Below are 19,714 nucleotides of genomic sequence, written 5' to 3' on the forward strand. Positions count from 1 at the left end.
TAGGAGGGTGGTGAAGCACTGGAATGAGTTACCCAGGGAGGTGGTGGAATCTCCTTCCTTAGAAGTTTTTAAGGTCAGGCTTGACAAAGCCCTGGCTGGGATGATTTAGTTGGGGATTGGTCCTGCTTTGAGCAGGGGGTTGGACTAGATGACCTCCTGAGCTCCCTTCCAACCCTAATATTCTATGATTCTATGTACTCGGAAGAGTTGGAAAAAGTACATGAGATTGGGGCAGAGGTGGGCAAACTACAGCCTGCAGGCCACATCTGGCCCGCGGGACCGTCCTGCCCGGCTCCTGAACTCCTGGCCAGGGAGGCTAGCCCCCGGCCCCTCCCCCGCTGTCCCCCCTCTCCCTCAGTCTCAGAGCACCACGCCGCCAGCACTCTGGCCCACCGCTCCTGCCGGGCAGCACAGGCAGCATGGCTGGCTTTGGCCGGGCTGCGAGCTCCTGCTGTTCTGAGCAGCATGATAAGGGGGTGGGGGGAGGGGTTGGATAAGGGGCAGTGGGTCCTGGGGGGCAGTCAGGGGATAGGAAGCAGTTGGATGGGGCGGAGGTTCGGGGTGGCAGTCACGGGACGTGGAGCAGGTGTGGGAGTCCCATGGGGCCTGTCTGGGAGTGTGCGTGTGGATAGGGGTCGGGGCAGTCAGGGGACCAGGGGGTGGTGGATAGGGAGTGGGGTTCTGGGGGGCAGTTAGGGACAGGAGTCCTGGGAGCGGGCAGTCAGGGGACAAGGAGTAGGAGGGGTTGGATGGGTGGGGAGTTCTGAGGGGGGCAGTCAAGAAGCGGGAAGTGGGAGGGGGCAGATAGGGGATGGGGGCCAGGCTGTTTGGGGAGTGTGACAAAGTTCCTCCTCTGCCCTGTTGGGTCCTGCACTTATTGGCAGATTTGCTTGCTTCAGAGATTCACGACAGCCCTTGCTCGTGGCTCAAACCTGCCATTCACTCAGCTAACCTCATCACTGGCCAGCATGGAGAAAAGGAAGGAGAACAATCCCCACAGTCTCTGCTGATCCACCTGGTGGATCGGGGGACAGGCCAGGGACCTTTCCCGCTGGTGGAACCCACAGTTCAGGTCAACTCCTCTTATATCCTAGGAGGAAGGGGGATGGGGGGAACCCGGGCCAGCCCTCTACTTGGGTTCCAGCCCAGAGCCCTGTGGATCACAGCTGTCTACAGTGTTTCATGTAGCAGTTGTGTGACAGCTGCAACTCCCTGGGCTACTTCCCCATGGCTTCCTCCCAACACCTTCTTTATCCTCACCACAGGACCTTCCTCCTGATGCCAGATAATGTTTGTACTCCTCAGTCCTCCAGCAGGACACCTTCTCACTCCCTGCTCCTTGCATGCCCCTCACTGACTGAAGTGAGGTCCTTTTTAAACCAGCTGCCCTGATTGGCCTGCCTGTTTTAATTGGTTCTAGCAGCTTCTTAATTGGCTCCAGGTGTCCTAATTAGCCTGCCTGCCTTAATTGGTTCAAGCAAGTTCCTGATTGTTCTGGAACTGCCCGTTACCTTACCCAAGGAAAAGGGACCTGCTTAATCTGGGGCTAATATATCTTCCTTCTATCACTCTCCTGTAGCAATCTGGCCCCCAACCCTGTAACAGGAGGCACAGCCTTCCCTACACAGCCCTCCATACAGTTTTGCAACTGTGATGTGGCCCTCGGGCCAAAAAGTTTGCCCACCCCTGAATTAGGGAAAGAAAAAACCTAAATGCAGAGAAATCTGTTAATCTGAGAGAAATTTCGCACTTTTGAAGTGACAGATGAAATAAATTCATGAATTTAGTGGCAATTCTGAAGGTCAAAAGAAAGAAAACCCAAAATGTTAGTGTATAAACAATATATAGTCGTTCTCTAAATTACCCACACTTGATATACATTATATATGTATAATGGGCAGCCATTATATATATATATCTTTATAATATATATAAAGAGGGCAACCAATATCTTAATTAAAAAGAGTTTAGACTGATAATGTTAGCAGAATGGATTTATGAATATTACAGATTTTCATATCTCTAAATTTCTCATGTAAATACTGAAAGAGTTAATTTTCACCAAAAAAATTGTAAATTTGTGAAGGTAAAGTTTCAATATTTCTATTGGGGAAAACAATTTTTGTATCTTGGTAAAGTTTCTCTCCTGTAAAACAGTGAGTATTCCAAAATTTTACCCAAAAGATTTTTACAATTTATTTATGGAAATATAGCATATTTTTTAGAGCAAAATGATAGGTTTTCACTTTCCAAAAGAAAAAAAATATAGAAATATATTAAGTGAAATCACATTTTCAATTTTTTTATACAGAGATAATTGCTGTATTTTAATGGAAGTGAGATTATTTTAAACTAAAAATTATCCATTTGCAAAGATAATTGTGTAATTTAAAAACAACTATGCCTCCTCTCATATCATGTATCAAAATAAGCAATTTGCATTTCACACTAAAGTACTGATGCCTGATCCTACAAACACTTACTCATCTAACTAGACCTACTGACTTCAACAGAACTCATCATGAGTATGAACTATACCTGTGAATAAATGTTTGCAGAATCTGGTCCTCCATTCACTTTTTCACATATACCAATCATTGTGTACAATCTTATTTTAAATCTTAAGGTTGTTTACTAAATCTTGAGCTCGCTGTCTATAATAATAAGATCATTTGCACACTTGGGACTAGTCCTGTTCCCACTGAGTTTTTCTGTTGTTTCCATGGTCACCTGCAGGGGCCGGTAAGGGAATTTACTCCCCCTACTTTTCCTCCCAAATGTATACTGGTTTTTTTTGGCCTCCTTCCTCTGAAGTGATGGCCACAGCTGGAGATGGGACAGTGGACAGGCCAAGGCTCTGAGGTGGCAGGAAGCATTCTCTCTCTCACGTGCGAAGAGCTTCAAAAGGATCTCACAAAACTCGGCGACTGGGCAACAAAATGGGAGATGAAATTCAGTATTGATAAATGCAAAGTAATGCACACTGGAAAACAATCCCAACTATACATATAAAATGATGGGTCTAAATTAGCTGTTACCATTGAAGAAAGAGATCTTGGAGTCATTGTGAATAGTTCTATGAAAACATCCACTCAATGTGCAGTAGCAGTCAAAAAAGCGAACAGAATGTTGGGAACCATTAAGAAAGGGATAGATAATAAGACATAAAATATCATATAGCCTCTATATAAATCCATGGTATGCCCAAATCTTGAATACTGCGTGCAGATATATGGACACCTCATCTCAAAAAAGATGTACTGAAATTGGAAAAGGTTCAGCAAAGGGCAACAAAAAATGATCAGGGATATGGAACGGTTGCCATATGAGGAGAGATTAATAAGACTGAGACTTTTCAATTTAGAAAAGAGACAACTAAGGGGGGGGATATGATTGAGGTGTATAAAATCATGACTGGTGTGGAGAAAGTAAATAAGGAAGTGTTATTTACTCCTTCTCATAACAGAAGAACTAGGGGTCACCAAATGAAATTAATAGGCAGCAGGTTTAAGTCAATCAAAAGGAAGTATTTTTTCACACAACGCACAGTCATTCTGTGGCCAGACCTTTAAATTGTGACCCCCCCACTCTCAGCAGGCACCGGTCATCTCTGGCAGAAGCCCCCAACCCCACCACTCTGGAGCAGGGCAGAAGCCGCAAGCTCCCCTTCTCCCCCCCCCCAGTCTCCGCCCAGTCTGGTAGGTGGAGTATGGGGCAGCGGTCTCCAGGAGCCGCACTTTAACTGTAAAAGAGCCACATGCGGTGCAGTTTGGCCACCCTGGTATATATCATTATAGCAACATTTTAGGATATCCTGATGCATGAATTGCTGCAAGCCAGCATGTATAATACTCAGTTGTGTATGGTCTACTGCAACTGGTACTCCTCATTTGAGAGAAACATTCTAGACATTTCATAAAAATATATAGCCCTTTCAAGGTATGAAACCAGGTAAATACAATACTTTACTGTTTGAAGTTAAGTGGATTTCTAAACTACACCAGACAAAAACAGAACATTAACTATTAACTAATGTGCATGCCATTTTTTTTTTTAGAGGAAACACACAATTCAGTTGCACAGGAAAATGAACAGCTCTCTGTTATAACCTAGCCCAACCCCTCCCACACTCCTGGACAGTCAGCAGTCTATTGGAAATGTACCCAAATGCCTGGTCCCACATGCATCTAAGCTCCAGGCTTCTGGGTACATGGTAGGCACTGTTTATAGCTCTGTGTCTCTAGGGAACACTCTAGGGCAACATCCATTGTACTCAGTCAAGCTAAGCTGATTTACACCAGTTTAGGATCTTCCCCTTACTTCATATATAATGCTTTTGATCCACAGACTCACAGTGCTTTACAAATGAAAGTAAATATCATCCTTCCCACTTCAGAACAGGGCAATTGAGGCACAGACCCAATATGGCCTAATATGACACAGCAGGTCAGTAGCAGAACCAGGAATAGCACATAGATAGTGCTTTGTATCTTCAGAACTCTGTACAAATACTAATTAATTAATATTTTTGGGAGAGAGTCGTGTGTTGCCAACAAAAAGCACATACTCTATTTTAATTAGACCCTGCTGTTGTGTTTTAGCACTCAGAACACCTAAAAGAACTAATTATCTTGCTTATTTAGATAGACTCTCCACCTCCACCCCATTTGCAACATTTTAGGACACCCTGTTCACTTGGAGATGGTGAATCACTGCAAGCCAGCATGCCCAATTGGTTCCTCAAAAGACACAAAAGGTGTAAAAATAGCTCTTGCAGATGAAGCAAGAACAGCGTCAGCAGCCAGAGGAGCGTGGGTGATCAGATAAGGGCCTGTTGTTGCAAAGGGCAAATTATTAAGAGAATGCTTGTCTTTTTTATTAAGCTTTGTTCTTCCTCCTTCAAATAAACCATTTGCAATGCATAATAAATGACAACACCTGACAAGCGCTTCTCCTCCTATAATTGCAAGTTTCATACAAACTCAGGAAGCAGTTTGAATGTAACTGAATGTACACTGAAGGTGTCACTAAATATAAATAAAATAAATAAATGAGCCAAATACAAAGCCTAAAAATAGCCAGGACTACTCACCATGTATGACCTTGTGTGTCTATTTGGCAAATCTAACACCAACTTTATTGGTTTTAAAAACAATCCTACCTTTATGCAAAATAGCTTCCTCTTTCTAAATTTAACTTGAGAACATGAGCTATACTAAAAGGAAAAAAAATACAGTTCTTAAAATTGCTGCTTTTCACTTAGAGCACTGAAAGGCTGGCTGAAGAACTAATATGTGACAAGACAGCATAGAAAACATACAGAGGATTTATACTCTTAATATCTCACAGGAAATAGCCAACAGATCTTTATCAAAAGTTCCCAATGGATAATCAATTAGAGTACTAAACAGATTCAGAAAAACATAACTGCATTTGAAACAATACTTCCCTTTTGTTCACCAAGCAAAGGCACATTTAACCACTGTAGAATGGCTATTTTACAAAAATATTTCATCACACTGTTTCAAATGGAGGAGGGGGGATCAAAACCTGGACCTTAAGCACCAAGCCCACTATCATTAGAACTAAAGAAGTCTTTACCTGTGACAGGTTTCAGAGTAGCAGCCATGTTAGTACTGCTATTCTTTTTACCTGTGAGAAAGCAGAAGGCAAATACTCACTAGGATTAGTTACTAGAGGAGGACATAATCACATGCAGTAGACCAGTGAATGGCCAAACCTGCACACACAATGGTCTCAAGTCTCATTTACATTAGAACCTCAGAGTTACGAACACCATAGTTACTAATTGATCTGTCAACCATACACCTCATTTGGAATCAGAAGTACGCAATCAGGCAGCCTCAGAGACCAAAAAAAAGAAAAACAGCAAATACAATACAGTACTGTGTTAAATGTAAACTAATAAAAAATTAAGGGAAAGTTTAAAAAAATTGACAAAGTAAGAAAACTGTTTCTGTTCTTGTTTAATTTAAATTAAGATGGTTAAGAGCAGCATTTTCTTCTACATAGAAAAGTTTCAAAGCTGTATTAAGGCAATGTTCAGTTGTAAACTTTTGGAAGAACAACCAAAACAGTTTGTTCAGAGTTACAAACATTTCAGAGTTACGAACAGTCTCCATTCCCAAGATGTTCGTAACTTTTAGGTTCTACTGTACACTAAGATTGCATTACACCACTCTAGAATATAATTCACTAGAATATAATTCACTTTAAGATCTCTTTACACTGCAGAAGCGGTGTGAAGTGGCCTTAGTATCAGAGCTGGTGCTAGGCATAAGCAAACTAAGCAATTGCTTAGGGGCCCGAGCAGCTCAAGGGGGCCCATTAGCTTTTTTTTATTATTAATTATTATTATTATTGTGACGGGGCAAAATATTCCTGTTTAGGGCCCTCAGTGGTCGAACACTGCCTCTGCTTAGTGTAAATGACAGTCAGACCCAATGGAACTACTCAGCATAGTAAGCATTATACTCAGGTTTGTTTACAGGACTGGGGATTTTCAAAGCTCTATAAAAATATTAACAAACGAATGAATCTTCAGAAAGTTAACTATTATTCCCATTTTATGCATGGGGATATTGAGACACAATGACTAGAGTTGGGATTAGCACTCAAGAGCTTTCACGGATTCATAGATTTCAAGGCAGATGGAACCGTTGTGATCATCTTGTCAGACTGCCTGTATAACACAGGCCAAAGAATTTCCTCAAAATAATTCCCAGAGCAGATCTTTTAGAAGAACATTCAACCTTGATTTAAAAATGGTGAGCAATGGAGAGTCCACCACAGCACTTAGTAAATTGTTCCACTGATTAATCACTCTCACCGTTAAAAAGGTACACCATATTTCCAGTCTGAATTTGTCTAGCTCCAACTCCCAGGCATTCGATCATGTTATCCCTTTCTTTTCTAGGCAGAAGAGCCCACTATCAAATATTTGTTTCCCATATAAGTACTTATAGACTGTAATCAAGTCACCACTTAACCTTCTCTTTGTTAAGCTAAATAGCTGTATGCTCAACTGACTGTACATATCTGTAGCCAAGTAACCGTCCTATGCCCGGAAATATGAGGGTTGTTATGAGTCATGGATGATTTCTACACTGGATGTAAACCGGCTGACTTTCCTCAGTGTGTATAGGGTTACAGATCAGTCACACAGATCTCCAGCCCCCCTGCCTTCCACCCATAATAGGTGGGTGGCAGGAATTTTAAAAATTTTACATATTACATCTTATAAAATTGTCAATGGCTTTACAGCCCAGATTGTCAAGCCACCATCACTTGGCTGTACCTTGACGCTTTTGGATGCTCAGGTCTTGTTACCACTAATGAAAAGATAAGTTAGTCAAGGTTAGAGGTCCCTTAAGAATCTCTGTAATTGTTTGTCGTGTACTTGAGCAAAAGTATTGCTGGAAGTACCTTTTTCAAATGAGCTGTGCAAGAAAGTGATCTTTTCTACAATTATGGCTCTACTTAATCTTATGACTCCTTTTGCTTATGTCTGCATGGGGGTTTTGTTTCATTATTATTCATTCCTCTTCTGTGGATACAAATACCTCACACCAATCATTTCTGACCTGAGGTTAAACAAAAATGTACAGCTGATCACAAATACAGAATTCACTGTTAATGGGGGGGGGGGGGAAGTGTGTAATATAAATCATTATTGATTATACAAGCAAGATGCAAATAAATGATTATTCTTACCTTACATTTTTATTTTGTCAATATTTTAAAATAAAACAAACAACTGAAAGTAGTACGTTCATTTGATTAACATTAACTCCAATGGGAAATGTAGAAGTATAGTCTCTTCTTGATGCATGTGATAAACTCCGTCTGGTAACACCATTGTTTTTGCATCATCATAGCTTTGCCTTCCTATCCTCTCCCTTAACAGTAAATGGTAATAAATAGTGATTTTTTTTTTTACCAGAACAGATAAACATTGTGATGCAAGAAAAATTAGATGATGTTGTTATTCTATAGCCAATGAAATTCTGATCTGAAATTAACCACAATAGTATTATTATGTAGGAGGAAATATGAATGAAAAATAATTAGTAGTAGTCTTTAAATACTTGGGGCCATGCTCTGGCTGTAGATATATATGAAGTTAATAGGAGCCACATACTCAAAGCCACAATTTGGCTATTAAATTATAATGTTGAAGGCACAGTGACCAGATTTTGAATTTATTGCCTCAGTCAAGCTGTCAGAGCAAAAATTATATCAGACAATGGAAATAGGTTGCAGTCCTTTTAAGTCTTTATCTTTTTAAAGTTTTATGGAAACAGAAAATTTTACAGACAATAAAATCAAATGAAAACATAATGTGACTGAATATTGACAAAATTTAAATCTAACTGTACTGTGTGTGTGCAGGAATCTAGGATTTTAAAAATACAAAACATTTTCTCAGGTTGTACAGTGTAGGACAAATCCTACCCCCTACATGCTCTGTGGCACAGAACCAGTGGGCTGCAAACTCCAGGCAGCAGTTCACAGCCCATTCCTACTCCACAGTTGTGAACTGCATGTGGAATCCTTGTGGGGGGTATTCCCTCTGCCAAGCAACAGTTTCCATGACTCCCCTCCTAGCTGTGCAGAGATTAAATTGGGGAGGTTGTGCTGACGTGCAAAGCCTTCCCGACTACACAGCAGTAAGGTGGGTCTGCATGGCTGACAGTGAGCCTTATTGGTCCCTAAAAGAGAGATGTAAACCCTCAAAACATGAGCAGCTGATGGCCCTGAAAGTGAGGTATCAGCTGTGCCTGAAATCTTCCTCACCTGGACTGGGGGGGAGGAGCTAGGAAGGAAGGTACAGACTTCCCCCACAATCTACAAGGCTTACAGCCCTGGGGTTGCTAGAGTATTCAGGACCTCTGCAGAAGGGAAGGTAAGTGCGGCTAGGATGTGCAGGGGCCCAACTGAAAGGCTCCTGCTCCCTTAGCAGGACTTGGCCCAAAGGGAGATGGTGAAGATAAATAAGAAAAACATTTTAGGTTATTTTTCCCCTTTTGACAAGGTCTTTTCCCTCACAGATTATAAATCCAGAAACGACCATTGTGATCATCTAGTCTGACCTCCTGTATAACACAACTTCCCCCCAAATCATTCATGTATAAACTAAAGCATATCTTTTAGGAAAACATCCAATCTTGATTTAAAAATTGCCAATGACAGAGAATCCACCACAACCTCCGGTAAGGCAAGGTTCCAATGGTTAAAAAAGTGCCTTATTTCCAGTCTGAATTTACCTAGCTTCAACTTCCAGCCATTGGATATTGTTAAACCCTTTCTTTGTTATGCAAAATAGATTGAACTCCTTAAGTCTATCACTGTGGGAATGTCTACAGTGCAATTAAACACCTACGGGCTGGCCTGTGTCAGTGGACTTGGGCAATGAGTTGTTTAATTGTGATATAAACCCTCCCCCATCATAGGGTCCCAGAGTCCAGGCTCCAACCTAAGTCTGAATGTCTACACCGCAATTTAATGGCCTCATTGCTCAAACCCCATGAGTGCTCCAACACTGGCCAGTTGCGGGTGTTTTAATTGCAGTGTAGACATACACTCTAAGGCATGTTTTCCAATCCTTTAACCATTTTTGTGGTTCTTCTCTGAACCCTCTCCAATTTGTTAACATCCTTCTTGAATTGTGGGCACCAGAACTGAACACTGTATTTCAGCAGTGGTTGCACCAGTGCCAAATACAGAGGTAAAAAATTTCCTACTTGATATTCCTCTGTTTATAAACCCCAGGATCGCACTGGCCACAGTCTCATATTCAGATGATTATCCACTATGACCCCAAGTCTTTTTCAGAGTCACTACTTCCCAGGACAGATGGCCCCATTCTGTAAGTATGGACTACCTTCTTTGTTCTCAGATGTATACATTTACATTTAGCAGGTCGCTCTGAATCATTGACCTGTTTTCTTCATTATTTACCAATTCCTCTTCTTAGTGTCATCTGCAAGCTTTATCAATTATGATTTTATGTTTTCTTCCAGGTCATTGATAAAAATGTTAAATAGTGTAGGGCCAAGAGTACATAACTTCTACTTGTGTTTCAGGGTGAAAGCCAGGGCTCTATTTAAAGGGGGGGTTGGGAAGAAACTTTCTTTGGGGACAGGTTATTCCCTAACTGCCCTCTGCAGGGTCTCTCTCACCTTTCTCTGAAGCATCTGGTACTGGCCACAGTAAGAGACAAGATACTGGACTAGATGGAACATGGGTCTGATGTAGTCTGGAAATGTGTATGTTCCTATAAAATAAAAGGCCAAATTCAGAGGTCACATAACACATAAATGGTTATGTATTTTAGGTGTGGGTAACTGGGGGTAAGTGGTGTAACTTGCACCATTAGGGGACAGAAGAGTGAAGTTGAAACAGAAAACAAGAGGCAGTAAGAAGTTATATTATTACATGGCGAGGGGCTGCTCTATCTTAAACCTTCTTACAACCTCCTGTTGGTTGCTTTTATTGCTACAATCTCACCTTTCTGTCCTTGAATGGTGTCATTTTCACCAATTTATACTTCCTTCCCACTTACTGATGTATAATGTACACCACCATTTACATCATCTCTGAATCTAGTCCAGAATCTCCAAAGCAAATGGAGTAGGCACTATCTACACATCATCTCCACAAAGGTAAGGATTAACGTTTTATTGACAGTTACTGTAGGCAGGCAGCTTGGCTCCTAATGCAATTTTTTTTCCCCCACAAAGAAGACCTGTTTGGCTGTGAGAACTACATCGCCACAGGCACGGCTTGTCCTATACAGTGACGTACATCCTCGTAGTTTGGTGAAAGGGCAGGACCAGTTATTTACAAGTGTCTTGTATAATTAACATTCTACTTTTTCATCTGTTGAGTGCATATCCTACCCTCAGTCCCAGTCCCCCTATTATTTAATTTACTAATATTTATACAGATCTTGATGTTACACTGAGAAAGATCATAGCCCCCAAAAGGAGGCCAACAAGGGGGCCTGGCTATTATTTTTTTTTTATTACAAGGGGAGAGGGGATGTGATGGGAGAGAAGCTATAGTGAAACAGATCAATTTAATGGGGATCCTCGGGTTAAAAGATGAGAAATATAAGATATCTGCCTGACTGAAGTAATAACTACATTATATTAACAAAACTCAGATATCATCGTTAACAGTACTCATGTTCCCACTACTGATCTTACGCTATGTTCCAAGATGCATTTAATATTAGCCTCCTCTTTTCACTCTGAGCTGTAGCAGCACCAGCAGGGAAGGCCGCTGTGACTCTGTCTTATGGTAAACAAAAAATATAGCAAAAATGAACTGCAAACACTGCAGTCAAAATACGCGCAAAACAAAAATGCTTACATGTGCCCAGAGCACTCTAAATGTTCAGATTTTTTCTTTCCTACAGGAAATGGTGAACCTAAAATATTTCAGGACACTTACTAGATTGTAAGATCTTTTTGTTCCATGTTTGTACACCGCCTAGCGCAATGGTTCTGGCCCATGATTGGGGCTCTTAGGTGCTACAATACAATTAATAATAATAATACCACCACCACATAAATTTCACAGTTGAAACTGCACTAAGAGATTGCTTCTACTTCCTTACTAGACTGAAGCTAGACTTGCAAAATTACAGTTCTTCTGATGCGTCTTAATATATGAGAAAGGTCACCTACACCTCTGCTAGACTGAATTAAACAGCTGCCTCAGTCATGACCCAGCTACTACCAGTAACAGACCCCTGCTGCAGCTCATCATCTGAACTGAACGCTTCACTTGCTCTCTAAATTTAAGAAGAAAATTTTATTTCTGATTTATTTCGGATATCTTTGATAACCCCAAGCACTTGGATGCAACTGTATAAGACATGCCACTCCTCCATGCCATTCCTACACCATGGATTCTAAATAATTGCTCTACTAGCACCTCCAAAATGCTCCCTGTTCATTAGAACAAGCTAGACAAGTTGCTGTTTGTATCTTCACAAGCTGGTACTATTTTATAGCATGAGAGTATTACAGATGTTTGACCCAAAATTCAGCCTCTTATTTCTGATCTGCAAAACTTCAAAGCTAAGAAGATATCAGTCTGTTTTTCCCCCCCATAGATTTTCTCCAAGCAGATTGAGTCATATTTCAGGATAACAATTTATCTTTCTCCTTGATCTTGAGTGCATTCTAGAACTAATTTTAAGGTGGAACCTGGCTTATACTCTGAATATATAAAACTGCTTAGTAAAGTAACAGGAGTGCACTGAGAACTGCTTTGCAGATAATTGTTTAAAGTACAGTTCTTCACACTAAGACTACATCTACAATGCACATGCCTGGCAGCAGCATGTAGGGTATGTGTAGCTATATGCGGCAGTGCAAAGCAGTCTGTGTCCACACTGTGATGTGTCGCTACATGTGTCAGTGAAAAACTCTGGCACCAAGGAGCCCCCCACACCCTCTTTTCCCTCTGCTGGAGTCTTTTAGGCCTTGTCTACATTACACAGTTTTATCGGCACAAGTTAAGCAGACAATCAAAAACTGGTAAAATTACATTGCTTGTGCTTGTTCACACTAAGCCCCTTTTGTAGGCAGAGTGCATCCACACTTGGCACTGTGAGAGCAGTGCACTGTGGGTAGCTATCCCATTGTGCTACTCGCCACCTTTTACAGCTAGAAGTTGTGGGAAGACAGAGCAGATTGCAGTGCATCATGGGTGTGGGCTCAACCTCCCATGATGCAGTTCTTCCATCCCAGCGTTCTGTGGGCTTCTGACTGAATTTCGCGCCATTTTTCAATGGCACCTGTTTACGGTGCACCTGCCATCTCTATCTGAAAGGATGGATCCCGCACTGCTCTCTACTGTTGCAGTCACTGTTATGAACACATCATGGATGGTCATGCAATATATCATGAGCTTCCAGTCTGAACAGGAATTAGAGTTGCCTAATCTGCTGTGTGCCATGGAAAGAAACAACATCAGATTTCTTTTGGCATTCACAGAGAAGCTGAACATGATGGACTGTCACTTTGGGCTTGTGAAACAAACACAGAATGGAGGAATTGCATCGTTATGCAGGTCTGAGATGATGAACAGAGGCTACAGAACTTTCGGATGCGCAAAGCCACCTTCCCTGAACTTTGTGCGGCACTTGCCCCAGCCCTGCGGCACAGGGACCCCAGAATGAGAGCTGCCCTTTCAGTGGAGAAGTGCATGGCCATTGCAACTCCAGACTGCTACCGCTCAGTTGCGAATCAGTTTAGAGTGGGGAAGTCGACCGTTGGGGCTCTGTTAATGTAAGTGTGCAGGGCCATTAATCACATCCTGCTATGAAGGCCTGTGAATCTTGGCAATCTGTGGGAAATAGTGGATGGCTTTGCGGCAATGGGATTCCATAATGGCAGCGGGGTGATAGATGGCACGCATATCCCAATTCCGGCCCCGGGCCACCTCGTGATGCAGTACGTCACTAGGAAGGGGGTACTTCTCTATGGTATTGCAGGTACTTGTGGATTACTCTGGGTTTTTCCACTGACATCAGTGTGGGGTGGTCTGGGAAAGTGCATGACACATGCATCTTCAGGAATACTGGCCTGTACAGAAAGCTCCAAGCAGGGACTTTCTTTCATGACCAGAAGATTCCAGTGGGGGATGTTGAAATGCCCGAAGTGATCCTAGGAGACCCAGTGTATCCCTTACTCCCATGGCTCATGAAGCCGTACACAGGAAATCTGGATAGCAGCAAGGAGCACTTCAACAATAGACTGAGCAGGTGCAGAATGACCCTGGAATGTACCGTTGGCAAATTAAAAGTGTGCTGGCACTTTATGGCAGGTTGGATCTAAATGAGGAAAACATTCTTATGGTCATAGAATCCTGCTGCATGCTCCATAATATTTGTGAGGCTAAGGGTGAACAGTTTCCTCCGGGGTGGAGCACGGAGGCAGATCACCAGGGTGCTGAATTTGAGGGAAACAACGGAGGGCTATTTGAACCAGGGACGCTTTGAGGCAACATTGTGATAATGAGCCCCAGTGATGTGTCTTTCTATACAGCACTCTGCCATGCTTTGTTAACTTGCTGCCTTGCATGAAAATCGTGATGATTCATGACCAAGATTTGTACTCAAGTAAATGATTAAACCACCACAAGTGGGAGACAAATTAAGATAGAAACTCTCTGAAAGATAATGGTATTTAATAATAAAATAATTGGTATTTAATAAAATGGTTAACAGCATACACAAAAGGCTTGGTGGGAAGGGAGATAACAGTCCAGGGCAGTGTAGGCTCTCATATTTGTGTGTACGTCCAGCTATCATTTTGGAAGCTTTGCAAGGGGGTGAAGTGAACGGGGTACTGAGACATTCCGGGAAGTTGCAAGGAATGTGTGGAAGAAGTTTGGAAAGGGCATAGAAAGCAGTTCTGTATCAGCTGCGGGCTGGGGTGGTGGAGCACTCATGTGTTCTGCCTAGAGCATGATTAGGGACTTCCAACATCTTTGTTTTCTCCTCCATCACTTTTGTCATCCACGCCTGGCCCTTTATAATGCACTCCTCACTCTCCTTTATGTCGCTCCTTTCTATTTTAAATTTTTCCTTCAGGGTCTCTCTCCATTCCCTGCGTTCTCTTTTTTCAGCCTCTGGGAATTGTAACACCTCTCCCAACATGTCCTCCTTCCTCTGCCTTGGTCACTTCCTTATCTGGCGGAGGTGCTCCGCCAGTGTGTAAGGGGTTCCTCTAAAGGACACAAGGAACAATATACAGAATCATGACTGCTAGCTCATGCACAGTAATGAATCACTATAGTAAAATACACCTTTTAACATACCAATCACTTTCGCTTGGCAAGCACACATCTTGGCGAATACCCTAAACATAGTGAGATCGGTCTGGGGGTGTGTGTGTGTGGGGGGGGGGAGTTGGGCATTCAAGCAGAGACAAAGTGTCCAGATGGTTATTTAAGGGGATCAATGTAGATGACTAAGAACAATAATTGTAAATTTTGCCACTGTTTTCCACAGGTAGGGATGATTGAAGCTGATATCTCACTCCAGGATAAGCAAGGATGCACAGGTGCATCTCTTGCATGCGTGTGGGTTCAGACCCAGTGCCTATGCTGTTCGTCACTGTGCCGCTTTTGTACCTGCATAAGCGATTGCCAAGTAGCACGGGAAAGTTTCCTACAATGGGGAATGGAACAAAGCAGCTCTGCCAAGGAACCTTCAGCAGAGGATTGGGGAGTGTCTGCAGGAAAGTTCCCTAGAGGTCTTTCTGGAGGATTCCCCTGAAATCTTGGTGTGCATTAACACACTGTTCTGCCACATAGCTTAACTGCTCAGGGGAAAGTGGAGCACACTCAAACACAGCTATTTCTATCCCTTCACTCACTTCTAGAATATACAAAGCAAAGGACAGCTCTATCAAATGTTCCCTCAAATTTTTTACATCTATGTGTGGAATGAATTTTATGTGCACCATATGGAGGCGATGTGTGGCGGGGGTGGGGCCGAGGGGTTCGGAGTGCAGGTGGGGGCTCAGAGTTGGAGTGAGGGATTTGGCTGGGGGTGCGGGCTCTGGGGTGTGGAAGGGGGCTCAAGGCTGGGGCAGAAGGTTAGGGTGCAGGGCTCAAATTGAGGGCTCTGGGGTGGGGCTCAGGATGCGTGAGGGGGCTCAGAGCTGGGGCAGAGGATTGGGGTATGGGGAGGTGATGACTCTGGCTGGGGGTACGGGCTCTGGGGTGAGGCTGGGGGGCTAGGGGTGCAGGCTGCCCCAGGATTGCAGCGGGGAGAGAGGACTCCCCCCAGCCCTCTCTCGCTGCAGCAGCCTGGGGCTGGGGGGAGAGGCATCTCTCCCTGCCTATGTGGCCCTTGATAGCCTCCTGCATGGCTGCGCAGCTTAGAGGGCACTTAGGCTCTATCTCATATAACCAAGCAGCATCAATTCCAAAAGGTCACTTACCGGGACTCTCCTCTCCTACAGCACGCACACCAGAGACAGATTGCTAGGACTGGTTACACCTTCTGGAATGGAAACGAGGTCCTGACTCACCATGCCACCGAATGATACAGGTGTGTGCTCCTCATCATACTCCAACTTGAGCTCCTTGTCCACAACTTTGTCCTCAGGATTAGATCCACTGTCCGCCACCTCCAGCTCCACCAAACTATCCACAGGGCTCTTGGTGGTGGGATCACTGCCAAGGATGGTGTTAAGCTTCTTATAAAAGTGGCAGGTTTCCAACACAGTACCAGAGCAACGGTTTGCCTCCCTTGCCTTCTGGTATGCTTGCCTCAGCTCCTTTACTATTGCATAGCACTGCTGCATGTCCCAATTGTAGCCCTTATCACACAAGCCACGAGAAATCTGACCATAGGAATCGAAGTTCCTATAGTTGGAATGGAGCTGCGACTACACAGCCTCCTCTCCCCACAGGCCAGCAGAGCCAACAAGTTGGGTGTGCTCCAAGCAGGAGAGCATTTACTGCGTGGAGCTGTCATGGGCCACTGGGAAGATTTGGTGTGAGCTCTCCATGCCAAGCAAACAGGAAGTGGAATTGCTAAAATTTCCAGGCCTTTAAAGTGGGAGGGGTGGATGCCTGTGTACCTGGATGTGCGGTAGTGGAGTTTGAACTGCTGACCAGAGTGTTCAGGATGGGCATTGTGGGATACCTCCTGGAGGCCATTTACAGTGACAAAACTAAGCGCGGTGTCTACACTGACACTTTGTCGATATAACTTTGCTGCAAAAAGCTCTATGCCTCTCATTGAGGTGGTTTTATTTTGTCATCACAGCAGGAAAGTTTTGTTGGCAGAAGTAGCTTTGTAGTGTGTGAACCTCCACTGTTTTATCGACAAAACTTGACTTTTGTTAACAAAACTATGTGTAGACAAGACCTTAGTGTGGCAGGAAAAGGCTCCAGCAGCAGGGAGCTGCTGAAGCTTTCCCCCAGCTCCTCCCCAATCCCAGAGCCTTCACTGGTTTAAACAGGAGTTGAATCAGTCCAGTCCTGCAAGAAGGAAAGCATTCCTTTGAGTGCTTTCAAATACCACTCATTTTGATGGAAACTGAGAGCAGACAAGCTCTCTGCAGGATCTGTTCGGCCCATGTGGGCCTTTTATGCAAGGTTCTCAAAGCATGTTCTAAACATTAATTAGTGAAGCCCCATAGCCTACGTCCCCAGCAAAAAAGCAATAAAATGTTTTTCTCACAATAATCTGATCTATTTATGATTGAAGTACTGACATCCTAGGTTGGTCTATCAAGTCTCAATGGAAACTTGTAAAAATGTTACACTTAGGGTTTCTCTACATTAGCAAATTTCCTACTGTTGCTCTCACCAATGAAGTTCCACTGGTAAAAACAATAGGGGAAATTGCAGGAAATGTTAAGGAAAATGCTATAGTATCACAAATGTATACAAGACAGCACTGGGCACTAGCATTTTAACCACCATGTTATGTAAATCCACTCTAAGCTGGGTTGGGTGAAATGCCAGGCACCAGTCTAGTTGACACAAGTGTTCCAGTGACAGAAGATTGTAAGGAAAATGCAGACAGTGTTCCTCAGTCTTCAGATCTAGGAGGGGCTGAGTAGCAAAATCAGCAGAGCTGGAACACCCACCATCCCAATATTTATTTTTTCAATTTTGGATCTCCCCTTGTTTCTAGCTCAAGGGCTGCGATACTTTTAGTGGGAGGAAGGGTGAACTGTTTAAAATCATATTAAGCTACCTCGTGCAAACAAATTACTTCTTCCTTGGAGTCCTTCTGTTTTTCAGTGATATTTACTCATTCCTCCATGTCTGTCATTTGTGTGGCTGAAGGCTCCAATTTGTTTTCCACAATGTCCTCCACATCTGCACGTTGTCTATCTCCCAACTGACTGAATCTAATAAAAGCTTCCTTTAATAGATTCTTCCTGACTCACAGGTGTGGGAAAGCTGACCTGCTGCAGCATCAGAAGTCTGATGCAATTTGGGCAGCTGTGGTTTGGGGTTAACAGATTTCAGGGTGGCCTCCTTTGTTTTGGCCCAGGTTGCTGAAAATTCTTAGAAGTTCACAAGGCATTACACTACAACTCCATGTCAATCTGCAACTGGATTTTGATTTTAGTTAGATAAATAGTTAGCAATATTCAGTTTCAGTACAGTACTACACACAAACACAGCCATCCAGGCTCCAGCTTAGCTCCACTTCCACCCACCGCTCCCAGTTTCCAGCATGTCACATTCCAAATCTAAAAATGTCAACGCTACATAAGGTCATGTTATTGCACAGTGCACTTTGCTCCTTCCAAGAGCTACCGCATCTTCAAAAATACTTCAAGTATAAGACCAAGAAAGTTGTTTACAGTGAATTTCTATCTGAGTGGGAGTATTTTCCCCAAGAATCTTATAACAAGGACAAAGTATATGACTCTATCCTACATTTGGTAAAATTCACACCAGGTCTACTTTTATTTAATAGTTCAACATCCTCACTCCATCTCCCTTAAGGTGATTTTTTAAAAATTGAGAATTAATTTGTACACTTTCCTTAAATACCCATCCCACACTACTTTACATTCATTCTGTGTACCTCATGCCTAGAAAGGCTGAAGCCATCAGATTTCCAGCTACTGCCAAGTCACAAAAGTAAGCAGGCTAACTGCATCTGACATTCTCTTGGATGTAGATAACTTATATGGGCATATCCTAAGTACAACTGCTGCATCATATTTTTAAAAGGTTGGAGGACCAAAAAAAAGGCAGGGAGGGTGTATTTTTTAACCTACAAAGCAATGTAGATCAAAGCAGAGGAATGTTGTTTTTGCTCTTAATTTAAACAAAAATAAAAATAAAAAATGGACTCTGCTTTAACAGGTGGCAAATACTATGCAATTCCATTTTTGTTTTTAACATATACTGTGCCTCAGACACCAACCAGAAAAAGACAAAGAAAATGTAATGTCCTAATCTTCCTGCCCTGTGCGACTATCAACACTACTACATTTAGAGACACTACTAAAAAAACCCAAAACGTGAATTGCCATACAGTGAAAAATTAAAACAAAATCAAAACAGATCTGTGTGTTTTCATCTAAATGCATACTATCCCCGCCAGGAAAATAAAGTTCCTGTAGATCACACCCTGACAGCAAAACTGTTATCCTGGTATATGATATGCTAATATGATAAGATTTTATTGAAAATATTTCAGTGGCTCCAAAGAGCTACTTGGAAATTGCACGCACCCTAAATATGCCAAGGTGTTGATTTATTTCCAGTAAGGGAGAACTGTACTTTGCACTTATGTAATAGCAGAATCTTCACTGAGCTAAACAACTGGCTTTCAAAGTGATGGATAAGAGATTTGATAATGAATACAAGAATGCATAACCAAGTTGAAATCTCAATGCCACTTTGATTTCATCTTTCATTACAGTCTTTTGTCTTTATCTTACAACTCTCCAAGCAGCTGAGTGATCCATCTCTCCTGAAACTAGTTCTGACATGAATAAGAGTTCAGCAGCACCCTCTGATGAGGACAAAGCATGGTCTCTTGGCTAACAGACACTGTGAACAAGAAGCTCTATTTCCAACAGTTCTTTTTGCTTTGAAAGCCAATTGGACTGTTTAGGAATCATTAGTCCCTTCCTCTCAGAAGCAAAAGCAAGATCGAGATCCAGCAGCTAGTGTTCAAAAG

The 19,714-nt window shown here is 42.7% G+C and overlaps 1 protein-coding gene across 3 annotated transcripts in view; it reads right to left on the reverse strand.

Moving 5' to 3' along the window:
- The window catches only part of HIVEP2 (HIVEP zinc finger 2), a 157,615-nt gene that overhangs the window by 31,135 nt on the left and 106,766 nt on the right, over positions 1-19,714 (reverse strand). The gene's annotated exons all lie outside the window — the stretch shown is intronic.

This window comes from Dermochelys coriacea, chromosome 3 (genome assembly GCF_009764565.3).
Source record: "Dermochelys coriacea isolate rDerCor1 chromosome 3, rDerCor1.pri.v4, whole genome shotgun sequence".
Lineage (NCBI taxonomy): Eukaryota > Metazoa > Chordata > Testudines > Dermochelyidae > Dermochelys > Dermochelys coriacea.